Source organism: Nannospalax galili, unplaced genomic scaffold (assembly GCF_000622305.1).
Source record: "Nannospalax galili isolate Female #2095 unplaced genomic scaffold, S.galili_v1.0 scaffold125, whole genome shotgun sequence".
In the NCBI taxonomy this organism is placed as follows: domain Eukaryota; kingdom Metazoa; phylum Chordata; class Mammalia; order Rodentia; family Spalacidae; genus Nannospalax; species Nannospalax galili.
This window is the reverse complement of record NW_008354705.1, coordinates 1821266-1841820: the sequence shown is the minus strand read 5'-3', so window position 1 is coordinate 1841820 and position 20555 is coordinate 1821266. Positions and strand designations below refer to the sequence as shown.

Sequence of the window (20555 nt, the reverse complement as noted above, 5' to 3'; positions counted from 1 at the left end):
CCACTTTCTTATGCAACATAGGCCCACGTGCCCAGGGGTGGAACCACCCATAGTGAGTTGGGCCCTCCCACATCACTCATCAAGAAAATGCCCCTCAGACATGGCCACAGGCCAGTCCAATAAAGGCAATTCTCCAATTGAGGCTCCCTCAACCCAGGTGTATCGAGTTGACACTAAAGCTCTCCAGCACACCTTCTGAATTCTATAGTTCATGGGTTAGCAGTGACTAAAGGTGATATTCTAACAAAGCCTAAACAAACTTTTGAAATTAACAATATAACAAATAATATTTAACTCACTGGTTTCAGTTAACCTGGAACTCTATATAGACCAGGCTGACTCAATCCCATGGAGATCCACCTGCCTCTACCTCCTGAGTGCTCGAATTAAAGGCATACATCACCACACCTGGCCAGTTGTGACTTTATTATTTATTTTTTGTAGTCCTTAAAATTTTTATTAAAAGGTTTAAATGTCTTAATTGTCATTGTAAGTGTAGATGTTTATGTGCTGTAGTGGGATATTTCAATACACATATACAGCAGTCTTAAATTTTCAAAGGAGTAAAAGTGTTTATGATGAAAAATGTGACAATTTAGAATTTTAAGTTTTAACATCAAAGTGGTTCTAAAGACTCTGTCAGCTAAGTCTTGTGTATATAATAAATATTTAAAGACGGTAGCAGCTGCTACCATCTTAATCTTCATTAAGTTCTGGAACCTATATTGAGACAAATTTTCTATTCCTTATGAAAAATCTCTGTGAGAGAAAGGGTACTTTCATGATCTATCTCACAGATGAGAGATCTTAGGAAGAAACTTAGGAAGACTAAAGGATTGGCCTAACTCCCAAAGCTAAGGGATGGCAGAGATGAGGCTTGAACTCAGCTCCATCTGACCCCCACACTCAAACTCTTAATCCAGCAGAGCAGGTAAATAGAATTAGCATGTTCAAGAATCATAGTTTTATTTATGCTTCATCATGAGCAAAACTTTCCAGTCAGTACAAGGAAACGTTCATGACTTGATTAAAGTTGGCAGCACAAATGCATTTATTTTTGAAACTCATTTTGTAAGGCTCAAGTTGGCCAGGCGCCGAACTGAAATAAATCCCTAGGAATATGTTTACAGATGAACACCTTCCCTAAGTAACAAGGGTAACATCTCATTTCACATTAAGAACGTTGATTGACTTCAAAGTGTTATGCTGATGTGAGACCCTCAGGCCTTAGAGAAGGAGAATGTGGAGCAGGGGCAGGGATGAGGTGGGTGGATTGGGGCGGGAAGATGGGAAGGCAATCTCTGCAGAAGTTTCTGACTGACAACATTCACCTGAAGCATGGGTTTTAATTCGGTAGAGATCCATTCCTCCAGCTGAGGTTTGTGACTTGAGTTCCCTAGTTCCCCCTTCCTGATATGGGGGAGGGGGGTTGGTTTGCAGTTGGGTGTAATCGAATCAGCCCTGGCTTAACAGACTGGAAAACTTCCTGTCATTTTGATCTTTCCAATCACCAGTTGCCGGACCCTGGACAAGTCACTTAACCTCAAAGAACCTCAGCTTCTGTAATCTGGAACAATATAACAATTGGAATGGACTCTCCCTTCCAGCAATTCTGTGAATCAAGGAGAACTGACAGCTGATGCCGCAGATTAAGTTCAAATTTAGAGCCTTCATTGCTGGATATCTTATTAGGATGCAAACTCTTCGAAAGCATGCGGCATAATGGATGGCTCCTACAAGATGCTCAGGAAACAGTTTGTTAATCACTTTCTGTCTTAAAATGGAAAGCAGTCTTCCTCTTTCTCACACAATTGTTTTCTGAGGAAGAAATTTGAAGGATATTTGCTTTCTATATCCAGTACCTTATTCTATGTGCATTTTGCATACCATTATAATACATGCATAACTGGTTTATTTTTAAAGTTTTATTTATTTTTATTTTATGTGTATGAGTGTTTTGCCTGCATGTATATAAGTGCATCTGTGTCACGCAATGCCTGTGGAGACCAGAAGAAGGTGTCGGATCACCTGGAATTAGACTTACAGACAGTTGTTAGCCGCTATATGGGTGCTGAGAACTGAACCTGGGTCCTCTGCAAGAGCAGCCAGTGCTCTTAACGGCTGAGCCATTTCTCCAGCCCCCTGCTTAATTTTTAAATTGATAAAATATGGTATTCCTATTGTCCACAACTAGGCTGGCCAAAAACCATGTCACATGGCATATGTTACTATGTTTTTAAAAACCAAACCCAAAAGAATTTTCTCAAGCCTAGAAGTAAGTGTTGTCTTGCTTTATCCAGTATAGGAAAAAAGTATCCAGATTTTTTTCCCCAGAGATGGTCATTCTTTAACCCATTATACATATGTGAATGAAAAAGTCTTTTTTTTTTTTTGAAATTCCTGGGGCCCCCCCCCCCCAGGAGAGAAGGCTTGGGGCTGATTATCAGAGCATTTGAACGTGTGGGTTTGCCTGGGGGAGACAGACAGCAAAAGGCTGGGAGACAGGAATCATGACAAAGCCTGCTTGCTGGTACAGCTGCCGAGCAGAGCAGCGCTCACAAATGGACTCTTCTTGTTAATTGTATCTGATTCCACTTGATTATGTATTTCATTGAATTTAAATATTGGTGAGAGGCCACTGCTCCATGCTTCTCATCAGAAATCTCAATAAAAAGGCACCTCAGAAACCCTCTCCGGTCATCCATGCAAAGACAGTCCCCTCCTTGTGGCAGATTTGCTCCAGTCAACATGATTGCCTTTTCACCAGACTGTCTGTGAGCATTTCTAGAACACTTGATGCCACAACACTGAAAGAAAAGGCCATTTCTAATGTAATTGAGGATCTAAAATCGGTGCTTTCAGGTCATGTGGAAACTGATGATAGCCACGTAAAGAAGAATGCATCTCTGCTCCATGTTGTTACTGATGAATGGAAAAGATAGATATAACATAGACAGAGGAAGTAGAGGCAGGATGCAGAGCTGACTGCTGACTTCCCATGCAGTGAACACTGAGAAGCCATTGAAGCTTGTCCCCTAAGATTTCACAGGGAGGGAAAGGTTATGATATGATCTGGAACGCCAAGCCCTGAGCACCAGAAAGGACAGACAGGTGTACAGTGGGACTCTGGATGCCGACTTGCGTTTGAATCTAGCTCAGCCAGCTGAGTAAGCCATTCAGCTCTCTAAAGCTTGGTTTACTCAGCTGTCAAATGGAAGACATTTGTAGTTACTTAAGAATGGCCAGGTGTGGTGGCACATGCCTTTGATTCCAGCACTCTAGAGGCAGAGGCAGGTGGATCTCTGTGAGTTTGAGGTTAGCCTAGTTCTAGGCCAGATGGGGCTACAGGGAGACCCTGTCTCAAATAGACAAAAAACTTTTTTTAAAAAAGAGTGAGCTATAGAAATAAGAGGATATACCCATAAAGGCCTTTATACAGCCTGTGGCAGCATATGCTTGGTACTTAGTAGACTCACTAGGACTTTCTTTGCTTTACCTCTTTCTCTTTTCCATTACTACTCCTTTTCCCTTAAAAAAAAAATTAGAAATGGCTAATTTCTGCCACTGTGCCTTGTGACCTCAATTCTTCGATCCAGGCCCATACCACAGTGCTATGTAACCTAAGACCAGCCAATTTGACAAGTGTAGTGATTTTCTCCTGTTTTCTATCCTGAGTGTCTAAAAAACTCAAAAGCATAAAAATAAACAAAAACTATACACATGAACTTGTAAATGAAAGAACTAGTCTAGACAATCTTTGCATTGCCCCCAGCCCTGAGACAGAAGATAAACAGATGACAGGTAGATAAAGCTTTATTCAGCTCTTATTTTTATTCTTTTGGCTTTGCTTTGAACATTGAATATAATCTTCACTGGTGAGCAGACCAGCCAAGTCATGAAGGTTTGTTAGCAGCAATTGCCAACATATTGGATGATGTTTCCTGCACTGTTTTCAGTGACGGCACTGGCTTGACATAGTGTCACTAGGTTCATCTGGCAGAATGAGAGGACCGGGGACCAATCCTTACTATCACTTCATGGGAAAAGCAAGGAATGAGACATTGGTGTCAGGCAGAAAAATTCAAAGGGCCTCCCTCAAAACCACAATATCCAAGATAAAAATATTTTAGTGTAATATTTTAAAATTCATGCTAAATGCAGAGACTCCATGATGACCAAAATGTTTAAAATGTAAATAAAGACAGGAGCCAACACTGTGCTTGTACACCCCTGCATCCTCATCTCACTCTGGTTTCCACACTGGGAAGGCTCTAGGTCAGACATAAGGAGAGAGTTTCAGCCTAGGCTCCGACATTACTTACCCACAGTAACTAGTAGCCTCAGGCAAATCTCTGACTTTCATTGGTTCCCAATGCCTTGTCCCACCAATTCCACTTGGAAGCCTGATGGGATAACTTGCTAAGACTCATTGAACTTGAAAATTCTATGTGCTGTTTTTAAACCAAAAGTTACATTGTTTAGGGCCTCGTCAATGACTCAAAAGAGCTAGATTTATTCATTTAGCTCCACAGTCCAAAATATTAACTGAGCACTTACTGTGTCAAGCACTGGCAATACAGAGTAGGGAATTCTGAGAACAATACAGTAAGGAAAGCTAACCACCTATTTAGAGGCCAACCTAAGAATAAACTTCCAAAAAGAGTGAATAACAAGCTCAAAAATTTAGGGCTAAAAGAGAAAACTCTCACGGGCAGGGGCGGGGGGGCTGGAACTGTAAGAAGTTTAGTATGTGTAAAATATAAATAAGCTAGGTAGACCAAAAACAAAAACAAAAAACAAAAAACAAAGCCCCAAAAGTAGGGGAAAGGGATTATAGGTCAGACCTGAGTTCCACTTACCACCCTGCTGCTAATTGGCCAGGTGATGGTGCTTCCCCACCCAATGGCATTCTGTTGTGATACAACAGGAACTTTTCCATGAAAAAGTAGACAATTTGCTAAAGAATGTGAAACCTCAAATCTGAGGTTTTTAGAGTTTATCTCTCTCAGTGCCAAGGAGGGGCTGTATTAATGTAGTTATGTCCCTGAAAATAATTTGCTAATCAGCTAAGTTCCCATTGTGTGATGTCTGCGAGCTTGAAGCATGCAAGGTCCAAGCTAGACAAGCAAACTTTCATCTTAACATCAGGTATGAGAGGCAGACACCTAGGGAAATACTACTGGCAGACTCCCCCAGTGAGTATCAACTCCACTTAGGCTATGACAGCAGAGCTGGCCACGTCCTGCCATGCTTGTGTCTATGCATTTAATTCCCGCATTTAGAAGTCAGGATTACAGTCTACTATTTATAACTAAGCAAAAAGAAATTGTAATGGACACCAAAACATACATTTCTAGAAACCTGGGCATAGTCAAAGCTGTATGTTGTTTTGTTTAATTTAATTTTATTTTTTAATTTTATGTGTGTGTATTGTCTGCATGTAGGTAAGTGCACCCGTGTCAGACATATGCCCGCTGAGGTCAGAAGGAGCTGTCAGATCCCCTAGGACTGGAGTTACGAAAGCTGCCGTGTGGGTGCTGGGATTTGAACCTGGGTCTTCTGCAAGAACAACCAGTGTTCTTAACCGCTGAGCCATCTCTCCAGCCACAAAGCTGTATGTTTTAACCTCTTTCTTCACACATAGTATCTGCCATCTATTGAGTACTTACTCCCCTGCACTGAGCTGAACTCATCTAATCCTTGAAATTCTTCATGATATGTTCAACCGTGATCCCCATCTTAAGTACAGCAGGAATTAGAAGCACAGAGAAGTATAGCATGCACCCAAAGTCACTCAGCTGATAAGCAGCACAGCCAGAATTAAGAATTAATTAAGAGTCTGTGAGATGGCTCATGGGAAAAAGTACTTGCCACCAGGTCTGACAACCTGAGTTCGGTCCTCAGAACTCACATGGTGGAAGGAATGAAACAACTCCTGAAGTTGTCCTCTGGTCTCTACACATGTGCAGTGGCATGTGTGTGCCCAGACTAAAACACATAACACACATCATACACACACAATAAGAACAATAAGTAAAATAAAAGATGTTAAAAAGAAACAGGTTGGGGCTGGAGAGATGGCTCAGTGGTTAAGAGCACTGACTGTTTTTGCAGAGACCTGAGTTCGATTCCCAGCACCCACATGGTAACTCACAACCATCTGTAACTTCAGTTCCAGGGGGATCTGATGCCCTCTTCTGACCTCCTCGGGCATTGCACAACACAGGTGCACTTACATTCAGGCAATACATTCATACACATAAAATAAAAATAATAAATAAAATTTTTAAAAGAAAAAGGTCTTCCAATATCTGTTCTTTTAAAAAAAAAACTGAATTCAATGAATTCAGGCTCCCAGAATGAGTTCAGGCAGCAGCCTGTTTCAGGCTAGGGTCTGTGTTCTCTTGGTCATGTCACTCCATAAACAAGGTTCATCAGCTTGGCCCAGCCATAGCATTAGGGATGGACATTAGAGTAGGTGAATTCTTTGGGCTTCAATAAATACCTGTCATTTAGTGGTGCAAAGAAGAGTATCCTGTGTGTGCTCCCAGTCCCTCCTGTGATCTTGGGAGCACCCACCCTCCTCCTTCTCCGCTCTCCCACTGTCTCGTTCTGTGTGCCTTTTGTTCCTAAGCACTAGCTCGTTCCATCTGCTCTTCCTTGATAAGAACTTGCATGAAGCTCACTATTACCTTTTCCCGATGGTCCCATAACTCTTTCCCAGCCAGGCTTCATAAATGACGGATAGACGCACTCTGCCTGGAAGCTCTTTCCTCCACTCCCCTCTGGAGTCTGAAATATGCTTCTGGGCACACTGCTATTAAAGCTGCTTTTTTTGTCACCAGAGAACTCTCTGCAGTTCTGGTAACAGACACATTCGATGAAGGGACATAGGCAATGGCTTTGAGAGCTGGCCCCGACACTGGCCCCATAGGCAAGCTGTAGAGACCTGTCTCAGAGTCAAGGAGAAAGGAATCATGCATGCTGTGGGCTGAAAGGAATCCTATGTGTAGGTGCTGTTGCAAGGCCTAACCCAGGGTGCTTCTCTCAAGTCTGACCACCCCTCATGAATCCCCCAGGTTCTGACTTCCATGCTTATTCTCGCCTACCTTGTATGAGAAGCCCACCCCTACATTCATTACCAGAGTTGTGTCTCCCCTTTGCCCCTAAATGTGGCTCGCTGACGAGATAGTCTCTAGGTTGATGGTCTCTAGTCTTTCCATCCTCTCCCTTAATGCAAACAAGAGTTGGCATTTACTGTGAAATCACTGTACACTGAGATCTTTCTAGTACTTTTAAAGATCTCCCAGCCTGCAGCCTCCAATTCATCCTCCACACTCTCCTGGTCTAACGCCCTCCTCACTCCTCTGCCACCACCTATGCAGCCACCAAACATCATATGTTCTGTGCTGTTGGGAATGTTCCTTCGCCCTCACCACTGTAGTCTGCCTGAAAAGAAATTTGGCATCTGGCCAGGATGGCATCTCATACTGAGACGTTCATAATGGACCTTGTAATGTTTGAGATTGGGTCAATGAGGTGCCTACACCCTCAGGTTGTACTGCGGATGTCTAGATCACGGGTGTCTGGCCCACATCCTAGGATGCCCAGATTCCACAAGCTCTTCAAATGAGACCCTAGAGCTCAGGAATGCTGAGTCTCAACTTACTTGAAAAGTTTTCACAAAGTACATGAACTTGGAATATTCTGACAAGTAAGGGGGGAGGGAAAAGATTCACATTCACTGCCAATCACTGCCAAACCACCACGTCAGGAAGTAATTTTGTAACTGCCATTGCCTCCAAGATGTGCTGATGTTGAAGTCAATACTTTTTTCTAGTGGTTCTTGAAATATTTCTTCCCAGAGGAAGCAATGAAATATGTTCTTATTTTGATCTGTGACCCCCCTGGAACATTTTTATCACTGGCCTCCCCAGAGAGGATTCCTATGTAGAAACAGGTCATGATTTAATTTCTATTATCCTTGTGTAAAATCATCAATTTGTGACTGGATTTCTCATTCACTTATTTAATCCTTCATTCAACAAATGTATATTGAGTCCTTACTTTATAACAGGCCTGTGCTAACTACTGAAGATACAGTAATGATGATCTTGTCCTCATGAAACAGAAAACATAGCTCACAAGTGAATGCGAAGGGAGCAGAGGGTGATGCATGCAGGGACACAGGAAGGGAATAGCAGGCTTTACTTCTTTTTAAAATGTTTTATTATTTTTATTTTATGTGTATGCATGTATTGCCTGCGTGTAGATAAGTGCACCCATGTCGTGCAATGCCTGTGCAAGACAGAAGAGGTTGTCGGATCCCCTGGAACTGGAGTTACGGACAGTTGTTAGCTGCCATGTGGGTGCTGGGATTCAAACTCTGGTCTTGCAAGAATAGTCAGTGTTCTTAACTGCTGAGCCATCTCTCCAGCCCCAGGTTTTACTTTTTATCTCTTTTCTTCTGAATATATCTCCTCTCCACCCCCACTCCACCACCCCATTATTTCATACCTATATTTCCACAATAAGCTCCTGACATGCAGCCTCCAGGTCATCTCCCACACTAAAGTGTAAACAGAACTCCCCTCAATGATGGACATCATTCTCTAATACAAATCTGATGATTTCTCAAACTTTCCCACTCTCCAAAGGCTCCTGGGCTTTTACATAACACTGGAGCTCTTTCCCTTGAGGGGAATTTTGTTCACACTCACTTCCTGCTTATTCCTCTGGAGTGCTGCTGCTCCACTTCAAGGCAATAACACCCACATCTCTTGCTGTAGTCACACAGAGCTACATCTAGTGCTCGCAAACTCTATGCCTGGGAAGTCTTTCTCTTTCCCTGTTCAGGACTCAGCCTCATCAAACTCCCCAAGAAACTTTTTGATCTTCCCACTTTCCCTTTGCTGGGAGCTCTCCCTTTGTGCTTTCATAGCATGCTGGCCATATCTCTAGACAAAACACTCCATAGCATTAGTTATTAATTAGGGTCACCCAGGTGCTTTCTATAGCTATAGTCACATGGGGTGACTTAGAGTTACCTTCATTTAGATCAAGCACTCACACATTTTTCTCTGCTTGGAATGACTGTTCAATACTTCACCTGTAAAGACTATTCATTTTTCAAAAATATCCTAAAGATCACCTCAGGAAAAAAAAATAAATCGCAGACATGTTATGTACTACTGGTACTTGCTTCCTCTGTACTTACAGCAGTTATATTATATTATAGTGCATCATAAGTAGTTCCTCCTTCTTGAAGGTTGAGACCAGTTTTTACTTTCTTTTTTAAAATTTTTATTACTTTTATTTTATGAGTGTATTGCCTGCATGTGTGTAAGTGCACCCATTTCATGCAATGCCACAGAGGTCAGAAGAAGGTGTCGGATTCCCCTGGAACAGTAGTTATGGATGGTTGTTAGCCACCATGTGGGTGCTAGGAATCAAACCCAGGTCCTCTGTGAGAGCACCAAATTCTCTTAACCACTGAGCCATCTCTCCAGCCCACAGGTTTTACTTTCTTATGTTTTGTTTTATTCTGTTCCTTCCTGACTCCAGCACACACTAAATACTAACACATGTTTTCTAAATGTTGGCAGAATCCAGGAGGAGGAGTGGAATGTACAGCACATACATTAGGAACACAGCACAATGCAGAGCTGTTTACTCTGATTGCTTTGTGTGTTAATCTTGTATTTAATGTGACATTGTAAATACTTTTATGATCGGAACTATGTGATATATTTTTATATGACTTCGGGGACTAAATACAGAATGCGTGATCAATAAGCACTTATCAAAAGACTCTGCATATGATTATAATAGATCATAATAAGGTGATATTGCAGATGAAATACACCTTATCAGATCAGATAAAGAACTCTAGTAAAAAGATAAAATAGCCATCTTGATCTTTTCTTGCCAAGATTTGCTAGAATAATGATGAGAATGTTCACCATGAAGGGAAAATAAAGGGACATATGCTGACAATTATTTTTAAACCCCTACTATGCCAATTTCAACTTGAAAATATTTCTGAATAGGTCTTTTCTTCACTAGCTATTTAAAAAAAAAAGCATACATTCCAATTTCTGTCTTACTAAACACCTTCTGTTAAAGAATGGAGAATCGTAAAGCCAGTCTATTTTACTCAGATGTTTCCCTTCCTCAATTCCCTCCCATTTTTCCTTTCTTCTCCATAGCTTCAGGACCTCCGCTATGCTGGCTTATGAGGGAAGGGATCACCCTTTCCTCTGTGAACTTTCTCAGAGAAGCTCATCTGTACCATGCTTTCTTCCACGTCACTGCCAACATCTTCAAAGCCAAACAGGTTCCTGTCCCAAGCAGCAGAGATATGGCCTCCCTGTGTCATCTCAGAGAAAGGAAACCCCCTGACCATCAGCTGTCACAAGTACTGGGTCCGAGCTTCCAGCATTTCCTGTCAGAGTCTGCTTGGCTTCTCTTACAAATCCCAGACTGTAGGTTACAAAAAAGACAAAATATACCCATGTGCATCTACACCACCTTCACCACACAAATGTTATGATGGAGAAACTTTCACACATGCACTTTCTAGATCTAAGGAACACATTTGTGATTACCCAAAAAGTAAGTCCAGGAACAATCTAGTCTTTTATGTTCAAGAGGAGGCATCCCAGACATCCCCAAACTCGAGTCCCACTCCAGGAACAGGAACTGGCAAGCACAGGAGAAGGAGAAGCCAAGTAGGAATTCATTGAAAGCTTAGGAGTGCCTGGCACTAGACCTCATCCTGCCTTAACTGGTTTCTAGTCATGCCTCTCCTGTTTATCCTTCACCCCTCTTCTCTTCTTTGTCCTGGCCCTGGATGCCTCACCTGCTGACCCAGTGTTGGCTACCTCAGAGGCCATTAGATTTCAGCTGCACCCCCCACCCACAACCAGGCGAGCTCTCTGCTCTCTGCGATATTTTCTCAGTGGCCACTGGCATTTTAAAAGTAAAATTATTTTTTTCAGGACCCTTTTTCTAGTGCAGAAGAGATACAACCATGCCAGTCCACCAGCTAGATAATCAGGCATTAAGCAACAAAACATGTCCATAGAAAAGGTTGAAAGCAAAAAAAGAAATATCCCCACAAAGACAAATAACCCAGAAACCTTCACCTATTCCACACGTGTGTGTGTGTGTCATAAAACCCAGAGCAAAAATAAAGCCCGGCTTCGTCAGTAGCTGCAGCCTCCACAGCAGCCTAAGTCCAGCTCCCAGCACTGCCAGGCGGTGTGTGTGTGAAGACAGCACCTTCCCCAGGGAGAAGAGAGAACTGCCCCCGCCCCCTGGGCCCAGCGTTCCTAGGAGGTGATTATGCCAAGTCTTTCAGCAACTCGTCATTCATCCTGCACTGACCAGAGCCTCACCCTGGAGCTTCTCTGCCACCAGTGCTGAATGAGAAAGCCCATGGCTGTCCCAATTCTCCAGGTGACACCCTGCACACGTTAGTACATGCTTGGGGCTCAGGGGAAAGTGGGGCTGGCAGGTGCCCACTTCTAAAGCAAAATCAATGCCAATGCTTACAGCTGGGGGTGGGGTGCGAAGAATTTGGCATCAGTTACCTGCAGGGCCTCCAGGGCCTCCCGCCCACCCGCGCTCACCGGCTCAGCATCCCAGCCAAGAACGCAGTCAGAAGGGCGGAACCGGACAGAGAGCCTCCACGCCCCCTTTGTCTCCACGTTCCCCAAATGACAGCCGAGGAAAGTTTACGAGCCTGAAGGGGGTCGCTTTCTGCTGGGTCCATCTGACACCTTGCAGGAGGCGACCCTCCCTGGAATCGCCCTCTCCTCCTCCCAACAACCAGGATGCTACCTTCATCGGCACCCTGAAACCCACAAGCCGTGCGTGGACCACCTGAGCAGCATTGTGGGTTCGGGAACCTGCCCCCGATGTCCAGGCACAGCCACGTCGGGCGCAGCTCTCTGGCCGCGGGTTCCACACTCACCTCCGCAGGCGGAGCGTCCTTCCGTGCGCCCTACGGGGCCGTCCGGCTCAGGGCAGCTAGGTGCATTCAGGCAGCGGCTGCAGACGCGCTTGCCGGGCGCTGCTGCATTCCGCCTGCGTGGGAGAGGGAGCCGGCGAGCGCGCAGCGCAGGCGTGTGGAGTGTGTGTGCGTGTGTGTGTGTGTGTGTGTGTGTGTGTGTGTGTGTGCGTGTGAGTGTGCGTGGGGGTGTGCGCGAGGGGCCAGGGGTGCGAGAAATCACAGATGCTCCTCTGCGCCCATCCCGCGCTCTGCCTACCTCCGCCTCCTCCTGGAGCTGGGTCCAGGTTTCGGGATCTCCTATTTGTTTAATGAAAGGAAAGGAGCAAAAGGCAGGCGGGGAGGGGGCGCCTGGGGAGGCTGGGAGGCGGGGAGAGGGCTGCGCATGCTCAGAGAGGGACATGGCGCTCTCTCAAGTGAGCTAAGGCGCGAGGAGATTGAGGTTGCGCCCACGGGAGCAGAGGAAGCTCCACGGGGTCCCCGGAAGGCTGCAGGGAAATCCCGCAGCAAAGGTGCGCCCTGCGCGATCACTCCCGGGCTCCCGCGGTGCTGAAAGCCAGTGTGGGCATCCCCACCCAGCCTGCTTCTGCAGCGAGCCTTGGGTAGCGCGGGGTTTCCTAGCCCTGGGTATTTTAGTGCTTGCTGGGGAATCCCTGGTGCCACCACGGGGCATCTGCCCAGAGAACCCGAAGGAAACCCCAGGCTGAAGCTGGCACCTGACCTACAAATGAGCTTCATGAGTTGTGCCTCTTTCTTCCCCCTCCCAAGTTTCAAGAGCAAGGTGGAGAAAAAGCCACGTCCACACAGATCCCCCAAATAGCTTTGATGGTTCCAGGGCAGAGAGGCACACAACAGGGAGGGGAAGGAAGGTGACTCTCCAAGGACCCTGGACAAGATTTCCTTATCCGATTCTATAGAGGAGACACTTGCCCTATTGAAGAGGGCAAAAAGAACAATGGAACCGTTGTCCCACTTGCCTCAATGCCAAAGCAATGGCAGGCCTTCCTTGGTGGGGTTCTGGCCCTTTGGTTAAGTGGAAGAACTGTCAAATGAATTCAGTAAGAGAACCTGAGCCCGCGATGGCGCAGTAACCCGAGACCTCAGGAAACCAGAGGGTGAGAGGCTTTGCCAGTGCAGTGGAAACTTTTTCGGTGAGGTTGTTCTTGCCGGAAGCATGCAAATGGTTCGGATCCTTTCTAAAGCTTCCATTTTTCTCCTCGGTTTAATCGCACACCCCACACACCCCCATTTTCTCTGCTACTTCCTGGAAATGTATTCCTCCCTCCTATTTACTTATTTTCTCTCTCCAGCAAAGAACCACTTTTTTTGGTCACTCCAGCTTCAGAAGGACAGAAGACGGCCTGCTCTGTTCAAATGTTTTCCAAGCTTTTATTAAAGATCACCTCAGAGTGCTTCCACTATGCAGTGCAAGTGAGCAGATGCCTTCTTGCTGAACTCTGACCCGTGTCCCATTCATCTTCCCAATAATAATGCGGACTGACACTTGAACAGCAGGACAATTAGATCAAATCCTAGAACACACCCGGAGGAGAGAAAACAGCATGTCTAAATACCACCAACAAAAGCAAAGTTTAGGAGAAACGGCTTGGAGGATGGAGCCCAGGATGGAAGGTTCTTATAAAGAGAAAGTGTCCAGGGTGTAGTGGCAGGTGCCTTCCCCTCCCAGATCTGCAGCATGGCTGTGCTTGAAGGACAGTGAATCTGAGTTTCCATCCACCCAGGAGAGAGATCAGGGTCTCCAGAAGCCAGCAAAGTCTCTATGGTATTTGGAGCTCCTCCTTCTATGCCTTTTGCTATCTGGCTATTTGGAAACATCCAAGACAGATCTGCCTGTTGCCTCATTCCCCTCAGAACAGAGAACAGTGATCCCAGGAATTTCAGGGTGTTTGCATTGGCAGGACCACTCTGCTTCCTTAGGCAGGAGAGCTAGTCTCCAGAACCACATGTATACTATACAAGAGATGAGTGGGGCCTCTGAATGAATCCAAGAGCTGGGTGGGACCCAGAACAAAGGAGGGCAGCTGGGATAGGTAGGTGCAGGCTTCAACTCTTCTGTTCTATCTGTGAGAGACAGAAGGAAGTTCTATCTGTGAGAGACAGAAGGAAGTTAATGGTTCCTGCAGTAATTCCAAGAAGCAAGCACGCTGTTCTTTGTGCCCAGCTTTGGTTGGCATGCCATGGCACAAAAATAGAGGTCAGAGGACAACTTTCAGGAGTCAGTTCTCTCCTTCCACTGCATGGATCCCAGGGACTGAACTCGGGTCTTTGGGTTTGGCAGCACGCTCCTTTACCAGAGCCATCTCAGAGGCCCTAGTTCACCTTCTTAAAGCATCAAGTAGATTCAAGGTCAAAGGTGACAGAACTCTTTTAAATTTAGAATTGCAAATAACTACAGGGTGTTTCTGCTATGGGACTATTCTGAAATAGAGCTTTACTGGAGTGGGAGAAGCATGAGGGATTAAACGAGATGGTGTACATAAAACATAGAACAGTGACTAGTGTGTATTGCTCTCTGCAACTTATAGCTATTGTTTTGGTTAGCATTTGCATTGCTGTGGTTTCTTTTAAGCAGAGATCTTTTTTATCCTAAATTTAAGCAAGTAAAACAGATGAAAACCACAAGCCTCCAAATTTACCTTCTTGCTTCTTCCACCACCCACTCACCCATCATCCTAATGTATTTAAACCCAAGTAGTAAAAAGAATACGATGAGAACACGTGGTTGTGAAAATAGTGAATAACTCTAATCCTCACCTTTCTACATTCATCTGGATGTGAGACGTGAGATGGCATTGTCTTTCCACAGTACACAACAAACATGTTTGTCACTCTTATCTCATAGTATGGTCAAAGATTCCCCCGCCTGGCAAGACTCAACCTCTATTGGTAGCCAACTTTAAAAAATATTTTGTTTTTATCTTTCAATTATCATACAAAGTAAAGTTTCCATATAGGATTTTCATACTTTTTTTAAAGACACAACCTCCCTGTAGCCCCAGGCAGTCTGGAACTCGCTATGTAGACTAGGCTGGCCTTCATCTCACAGAGCTCCACCTGTCTCTGCCTCCCATGTGCTGGGTCTAAAGATGTGTGCCACCACCATGCCTGGCTGATTTTTATACATATTTCATTTTGGTTGATTGCACACATACAGGTTCCCCCTCATCTCCCTGCCTTCCCTTTCCCCACTGCCCCCAGTGTTCACTTTGTTCTGTTGTTATCCCAGCCCTTCCCTTAAAGTCTCTTTGTTTCTAATCACATAGGCCCCTTTCTACTTTCCTGGCCTTTACCCACATTTCCTCCCACCTGGATATACATATTTAGCAGTTAGAGGCTGGGATCTGCACATGAGAGAGAACATATGGTATTTGTCTTTGTGAACCTGGGGCACTTCACTTAATGTTTTCCAGTTCCATTCATTTTCCTGCAAATTTCATGCTCATTTTTCTTTATGTTTGAAAAAAACTCCATTGTATATGTGTACATTTTCATTATCCATTCACCTGCTACTAGATGACATTTTTACTTTCCAAGTTTACCTACCAAATGTGTTACCCCTGATTGTAAAAGCTAGATTAATAATACAAAATTTTACTGTCAAGAGCCATTACAAAACTAGTTCTATGATCCTTTGAATATATGATGAGTAACTTAGTATATCAAGTCTATTTCTGTTGGATTTGCCTCCACTTAGGACAGGGTGAGCCACTCAAGGGAAGTAATTTTATGTTCCTGGTGCCTCTGGAAAGTAAGCAAGTGACCTATATTCAGTAAATGTTTAAAGAATTAATGATAAATACATATATCCTTATTAGTTTATGCTAGGAATATGCTGACTTTGAAACAGTCTTCCAAGTACTGCAATGCTTGATACTTCTTATAGATAATGAAGTCAATAGGCATTATTTTATAAGCTTTCATGTGTAATTATCTAAAAATGGAAGTTAAAACAAGAAAGGCAGAGCAAATTTCTGAAGACAGCTTTTATCCCCTTGGAAACAGATAAATTAAGCCCATTCTAATTTTTCTGGTTCAGAAAAAGAATGCAAATGTATTGTAACTCAAGGGACAGACTCATGCTAGCCAACTAATCCACCAGAATTATTTTCCAATTTATTAAACCTTTACCCCTAAGTAAACTGAAATAGTGGTTAGAACTTCTTACCTTCAAAAGAAATAATCCATGAAGAGGACCAACCCCAGGGTCTCACCCTAGCGTTTCTATAATAACTGTCTTGTGTGACAGTAAGAAATTGGTTCTGTTTTCATGGATGAGGATTTGGGTGATGGGAAGTAGGGACCATGGAGAAGGCAGAACCAGGAAAGGTCTATGCTCTATGGAAAGGAAACTGGGAGGATCAGGTGATTGCTGTTACATCTGTCTTTTCTCAGTCAGCCATCCATGTATCCAGTAAGAGTTTATTGAGGATTATATGAGGAGACGTTCAGAAGACAGAAACTGCAGTCTTTTATAACCTAATCTCAGAAGTAGCACAGTATCACTTTTGTTGCATTCTGTCAGTCACACAGACCAGGCCTGGTACTCCTCAGATTTCTTAATTTAGCCATAATTTTAGGATGACCGTGTTTCTTTTTTTAAATATTTTGTTTATTATTTTTATTTTATGTGTATGAATGTATTGCCTGAATGCAAGTGAGTGCACCTGTGTCGTGCATTGTCCGGAGGTCAGAAGAGGACTTCGGATTCCCCTGGAACTGGAGTTAAGGACAGTTCATAGCCGCCATATGGGTGCTGGGAATTGAACCAGGGTCCTCTGCAAGAGCAGTCAGTGCTCTTAACCACTGAGCCATCTCTCCAGCCCCAACTGTGTTTCTTGTTAAGTCACTGACTGATAACAAATCTCCAGAATCATCTCTTATTCACAAACTTTCTCGCCCACCATGGCCCTTACGATTCTTGCTGCTTTGTGTGCTTTGATCTGGGTTTCCCCCATTCTCCAGGGTTTATATTCGGGGTCAATATCCCATGGTGCAGCCCCCAGGGCCCAGAACTGCACCAAGGTCTCCCTGTCTGTACAAGTGGTACCCACGACCTGTCCTCGCTTCTCCCATTCTTTGGCTTTCCTCCCGTTGCCATCCTTGTAGCTCCTCTTAGAAACTTCACTTGAGAATCACAACTCCCCTTGGATTTTACATGTCATAGTATTCCATTGGTAGCATTTCCTATCTGTGGACTGTGTCTAATGTAGTAGAAGCAGAAAGTCCATCTGTGTTTTCCATTCTGCCCCATGCTGCCTGGCTAGAACTCTTTATTCCCAATGGCTGATACATGGGATTAGTATCTTCATTTTTTTTATCACATTTAAAATGAGAGGGCTGAACTAAAATACTAATCATCACTTTCTAGTAGTCTCATCCAGAGGTCAACAAAGTTATTCTGTAACAGACCAGTGAGTATATATTTTATGCCTTGTAAACCATATGGTCGCTGTCACAACTACTCAACTCTGCAGCCACAGACAGTGCATAAAAGAATAAGAGGGGCTGTTCTCCAGGATTGTCTTTTTATAAGAGCATGTGGTGGGCTGATTTTGTCCTTCGAGGTGTAGTGTGCCAATTCTCAGTTTAATCTATTTTCTGCCCTTTACCGCTATCATAAGCAATATGTTGGGTCAAAGGAACTTAAACCCTGCTTTCTGTCCTGCCTGTAGGAAAACAATAAAAACTATGACACTATGACATGGGTACAGGAAATCTTAGTCTCGTCTGTTTAGCTGTTCCTTGTCAGCAAGCTGTCTTCCTTGCTCTCTTAATACACATTCAAGAAAATTATTTTTTTCTATTTGTAAAATTTTCCACACGGAACAGTGTAAGCAATAGAACTATATTATTTTTATCCTGAAAGCAACTTACATAGTCCTAGAAATTTAATGAGAGAAATATTCAAAGAGAATTTTTAGTGCATGATATTCTTACCTATTAAAATAGAGCAAATATAGAGTAAATATATTCTGAGTATGGCTAGCACCTTGGGAAAATTACCTCTCCAAAGATAAATAAACTCAACTGAATAAAAATATATTCTTATATAAGTCCCAGTACAGACACAACAACCTCTCTGCTGAGTTGAGCTCATCCTACTTGAACTATTGGCTGGGCATTTTTACAGCATTTAACCCAAGTTGTGAAATTCAGCCTGTCTAAGAACTTCACTCCTCAAGAGTGTCTTACAGATTCAATGAAGTCCCTAATAAAATCACAGCATTTCTACAAAACAAAAAAGAAAAATCCATACTAAACTGTATATGAAATTTCAATGGACTCCATACAACCAAAACAGTTTTATAAAAGAACAAAACTGGAGATCTTACCATGATTGCCACAAAGCTAATCAAAACACCATGGTACTCCATAACGAAAAGGCACATAGACCACTGAAATAGAATAGAGAGCACAGAATAGCCTCACATATGGTCAAAATGATTTGTGACAAGTATGTCAAAACTGTTCAATGACTCTCCTCAAAAATGGCACGGGAAGAACTGCCTCCCCTCATGCAAATAATGCTGTTAGACTCCAGTTTTACACCATATATAAACATTTACAAAATGGAAGTGGGTAACAATTTTAGCCAAAGAACTAAAGCTTTAAAATTCTTGAAAGAAAACAAAGGTGGAAAGCTTTATAACATTAGACTTGGTAATTGTTTTCTTGGATATGATACAACAGGCACAGTGACCAAAGAAAACTGATAAATTTGTCTTCAACAAAACTAAAACCTTTCTGTGCTGATAGACACTATCAACAGAAAAGACAGCTCATAGAAGGGGAGAAAATGTTTATAAATCATAAGCATCATATATCTGATAAGATGTTAATGTCTGGAATATATAAAGAACATCGGAGCTGGAGAAATGGCACAGCTGTTAAGAGCAGAGTACCCAGCACCCACATAGCAGCATACAAGCCTCTGTAACTCCGGTTCCAGGGGATCTGATGCCCTCTTCTGGCCTCCATGGGCACCAGGTACACATGTAGTATGCACACATACATGCAGTCAAAGCACCCGTATACATAAAAATAGATATTAAGTCTCTAAAAAACAGCAATTATAATTCAACAACAACAATAGTCAACTCACAAAAGGGCAGAAAGGCTGGGTAGAATTTCTCAAAAAGAGAAGATATGCAAATAACCAACAGGCACATGAAAGAAAAAAAAAAAAAGCTCAGCATCATTGCTCATTCAGAAAATACAAATCATAGCCACAATCTGATTCCACTTTATATCCATGGGTATGACTACTATAAATAAAAAACAGGAAATAAAATAAGATTCTTCATGGACTGCTAGTAGTAATTAAAGGCACAGTCTCTATGGCAGGTCTTTTAAAAATTAAACACAGAATTGCCATATAATACAGTGATTCCATTTCTGGATATATAGCCTCAAAACTTGAAATCAGGGGCCTGGACATATAACTGTACATATGTTTATAGCATCATTCATTCACAAGAACCAAGAAGCGGAAGCAACCCAAGTGTCCATTGACAGATGAGTGAGTGAACAGAATATAGCATATACACCCAGGAGGATATTACTCAGACCTAGAAAAGGAAGAAAATTCTGATAGATAGTATAACATAAATTAACTGTTTATACTAAGTGAAATAAGTTTGTCACCAGAATCTGATTACTGTAGGATTCTACTGTCAAGAAGTTCCTGGAATAGGCAAATTCATAAGATCAGAGAGCATAGCAGGATGGTGGTTGCTGGGAGCAGAGTGGAGGAGGCAATGGAGAGTGTTTATGGGTCCAGAGCTTCAGTTAAGAAAGATGAAAAACGTTCTGAAGGTAGATGATGATGAGGACTGCACTTTAAAAATGGTAAAATTCTGGTGAGTGTGTCTTACCTTAGTTTAATATTTTTATTTATTATTTAAATTTTTGAGAATCTCATGCATGAGTACTATATTACATCATTTTCACACTCCCCTCTCCCCTTCCGTCTCTTCCCATGCCCCCTACTCCCTCTCAAGTGCACGATCGATCTTTTTCTTCTAGAATTACTACTGTTACATATATAAAGTGTTGAGTCCATTTGATGTCACTCATATGCACACGGGTGTGGGGCTGACAACTAGAAATTGAAATAGGGGGCTGTCCATGGAGAAGACTGATTGTCCCTCTCTCGGCAGCCATGGATTGCCTATAGCTCTTCATCCAGAGGTGGGACCTTGTGTAATTTCCCTCATCCTGTTCAGCATATCAACTGGTGTCATTATGCAGGTCTTGTCCGGGCAACTATATTGTTAGGATTTCATGGGTACAGCCTCCCTTGTCATGTCTAGAAGATATTATCTAGCAGCAAGTCCTGGTCCTCTGGGTCATACAATCTTTCCTCATCATCGATGTTCCCTGGCGTACCTTTGGTATAGGAGTTGCACTGGAGATGTACCAATTGGGGCTGGGCACCTCATGGTTACTTATTCTCTGCATTTTGACTAGTGGTGGATTTCTGAAGTAGCCTCTGGATGTTGAAAGAAGAAGCTTCTTTCCT

General features: G+C 43.2%; 1 protein-coding gene across 1 annotated transcript in view; it reads right to left on the bottom strand.

The window, feature by feature from the left end:
* Plppr1 (phospholipid phosphatase related 1) overlaps positions 1-12343 on the bottom strand; it is a 301822-nt gene extending 289479 nt beyond the window's left edge. Inside the window, exon 1 of the mRNA XM_008851906.2 lies at positions 11978-12343. The gene's annotated coding sequence lies outside the window, so the exon portion shown is untranslated. The remainder of the gene's footprint in view (positions 1-11977) is intronic.
* Between the last annotated feature and the right edge of the window lie 8212 nt (positions 12344-20555).